The sequence below is a fragment of the Accipiter gentilis genome, chromosome Z (genome assembly GCF_929443795.1).
Source record: "Accipiter gentilis chromosome Z, bAccGen1.1, whole genome shotgun sequence".
Classification (NCBI taxonomy): Eukaryota; Metazoa; Chordata; class Aves; order Accipitriformes; family Accipitridae; genus Astur; species Astur gentilis.
This window is the reverse complement of record NC_064919.1, coordinates 24,531,927-24,535,462: the sequence shown is the minus strand read 5'-3', so window position 1 is coordinate 24,535,462 and position 3,536 is coordinate 24,531,927.

The following is a 3,536-nucleotide window of genomic DNA, read 5'->3' as shown; positions in this document are numbered from 1 at the left end:
GGACCTCTGCCCGTTCCCTCACTACTCTTGGATGGATCCCATCAGGTCCCATAGATTTCTGAGTGTCCAGATGGCGTAACAGGTCCCTAACTATTTCCTCCTGGATTAAGGTGGGTATGTTATGCTCTTCATCCTTACCTTCCAGCTCAAGGGTTGGAGTACCCTGGGGATAACTGGACTCACTATTAAAGACTGAGGCAAAGAAGGCATTAAGTACCTCGGCCTTTTCCTCATCACTGGTTGCTACGTTCCCTTCTATATCCATTACAGGAAAGATATTCTCCTTGGGATTCTTTTTACTGTTAACATATCTGTAAAAACATTTTTCGTTGTCCCTTACCATACTGGCCAGCTTTAGTTCTAGCTGAGCTTTTGCCTTTCTAATTTTCTCTCTGTATGATCTAACAAGATCCCTGTACTCCCAAGTTGCCCACCCTTTCCTCCAGAGATGATAAACTCTCCTTTTTTTCTTGAGTCCTAGCTCAGGAAAGCTCCCCGTTCAGCCAGGCCGGTTGTTTTCTTCAGCAGTTCAACTTGCGGCACGTGGGAATAGCCTGGTCCTGAGCCATTAAGATTTCCTTCTTAAAGAATGCCCATCCCTCCTGGACCCCTCTGCCCTTCAGGACCGTCTCCCAAGGGACTCTCTCAACCAGTGCCTTGAAGAGGCCAAAGTTAGCCCTCTGGAAGTCCAGAGCGGTGGTTTTGCTAACCACCTTCCTTGCCTCACCAAGAATTGAAAATTCTATCATTTCATGGTCACCAAGCCCAAGATGGCCTCCGACAATCACACCTCCCACCAGTCCTTCCATGTTTGTAAACAACAGATCTAGCAAGGCTCCTCCTCCCCTGGTTGGCTCACCCACCAGCTGTGTCAGGAAGTTATCTTCCACACATTCCAGGAACCTCCTAGATTGTTCACTCACTGCTGTGTTGTATTTCCAGCAGATGTCTGGAAAGTTGAAGTCCCCGACGAGGACAAGGGCACACGATTCTGAGACTACTGCCAGCTGCTTGTAGCATGATTCATCCGTCTCCTCAACCTGGTCGGGCGGTCTGTAACAGACTCCCAGCACAATATCTGCCTTATTGGCTTTCCCTCTCATCCTCACCCATAAGCACTCCACCTTGTCATCAGAATCGTGTAGCTCTGTACAGTCAAAACATTCCCTAACATAGAGAGCCACCCCACCACCTCTTCTACCTTGCCTATCCCTTCTGAAGAGCTTGTAGCCATCCATTGCAGCACTCCAGTCACGGGAGTCGTCCCACCATGTTTCCGTGATGGCGACTAAGTCATATCTATCCTGCTGCACAATGGCTTCCAGTCCTCCTGTTTATCGCCCACGCTGCGTGCGTTGGCATAGATGCATGCGAGCTGGGCTATCGAATCCACCGCCAACATTGGCACGCTGCCCCCAGGCTCATCTCTGGTGCACCTAGCTTTATCCCTTACCCGCTTCAAACCTAGTTTAAAGCCCTTTCTATGAGCCCTGCCATCTCATGAGCAAGGATTCTCTTACTCCTTTGAGACAGCTGGACACCATCTGTCGCTAGCAAGCCCGGCGCTGTGTAAACCTCCCCATGATCAAAAAACCCCAAATTCCACCAATGGCACCAGCCTCTGAGCCACGTATTAACCAGGTGTGTTCTCCTGTTCCTTTCAGCGTATCTCCCTGCCACTGAAGGGATTGAGGAAGACACTGCCTGTGCTCCCGATGCTTCCACTAATCGCCCCAGTGCCCTGAAGTCCCTTTGGATTTCTCTCTGCAGTCTCATCACTGCCAGCCTGCACAACCAGCAATGGGTAATAATCAGAGGTCCGAACCAGACCAGGGAGTTCCCTGGTAATGTCTTTTACCCGGGCCCCAGGGAGGCAGCAGACTTCCCTGTGGGATGGGTCAGGCCTGCATATTGGGCCCTCCGTCCCCCTCAGAAGGGAGTTGCCTACGACAACTACCCTCCCTTTTCTTTTTTCAGAGGTTGTGAGAATGCGCGGGGCTGCCCGACTGGGCCTCGGCACCTCCCTAGATAGGCCTTCACCTACACCCTGGTCTTCACGGGCCTGGTCCGCAAGTTCCAGAGCCCCATACCTGTTGTGCAGGGGGGCAACTGGGAAGGTGAGGGAGACCGGGAGGGGATTCGCCTGCCTCCCCGAGCAGGGGCCTGGATCCATTCCCCTCCAGCTCTCAGGCAGGGGAGCCTCCGCTTCTCGCGGAGCCTCCGTCTGCTGCCTCTGCCTCAGGGATGGTTGGTAGGGTGCGGGCCCACCGATGGCTCTCCCTCTCACGCTCCCGGATACTCCTCAACCTTTCCACTGCCTCCTTCAGCTCTGCCACCCGGCTGAGCAGATCGTTCACCTGGTCACACCTCACACAAGAGGTGTCCCCGCTGACCTCCATCCTTGGTGACAGACTCAGGCACTCCCTGCAGCCAGAGACCTGGACAGCTGCATGTTCGCACGGGAGCTCTGTCCGCGTCGCCGCATTTCTCCTAACAACGGCTTTCCCCCGAGCGGCAACCCTACCTGGGTCTCCCTCCGGGCTGACGCCCACTGCTTGAGTGGCCTTCTCCAGCCAGGAAGAGGAAGAGGAAGAGGAAGAGGAAGAAGGGGCCTGCGCCCTGCCCGCCCAAACTGCCGCGCCAACCGCTGCACTGCGCTCCCGTTCGCCGGCGCTCCTCGGGGCCATTCAAGTCTCCCATGGTTGCCCCTGGCAATGCCCCCGGAGCCCAACTCAATCCCCTCATCCAAATCATCGATAAAGATATTAAACAGAATGGGGCCGTTCAAATCTCCCGCGGCGCGCCAGCCTCTCTCGCCAGAGCCACTGGCTCTGGCTGGTCCCTCCACTCTTCCCCGGCGCTCCAGGGCCTCGGGAACCTCCCGGTCCGCCTCAGTCCAGCACTTGGCCGCGTGCTTACCCTTGCCTCCACTGGCCTTGCTGACTGAATGAATAACCTTAAACCTATCAGATGGAGAGTAAATGCCCTATGTAAATAGCAAACTTTCACCTTGGGAAAAAAAAAGAGAAAAAAATAGTTTCAGAGGAGAGGAAAACTGACCATTTTCTTTGGTGGGGTCTGTGAGTGACCATTCTGCATGGGTGCTTGAGCAGGGCAGAGAGCCAGACAGGCAGAGGAGGTTCCCCCTGGTGCTGCTGAATGGGTAGAGCCTGCAGCACAGCTTGGCATGGTGTCCAGAAATGGCTGTTTCTGAGGTTGGTAACCCACTGTGATCTCGTGGGCTGAAGCAGGGAAGTTCGGTGCATTCCTCCTAGTTTCTTCCTGTGTGGCATAATGTGCAAATGACTTTGTTTCTGCCTGATATTAAGTAAAAAGATTATATTGGGCCTCTGTCTGTGTCAGTTGATTTAAAAAATATCCATCCCCAACAAAAAACTTGTCTGATTATCTATCCATCCTTTCTTAATGTGATGGGTTAACCCTGGCTGAACACCAGGTGCCCACCTAAGCCGTTCTATCACTCCCCCATCCTCAGCTGGATAGGGGAGAGAAAATATAACAAAAGGCTCGCGGGT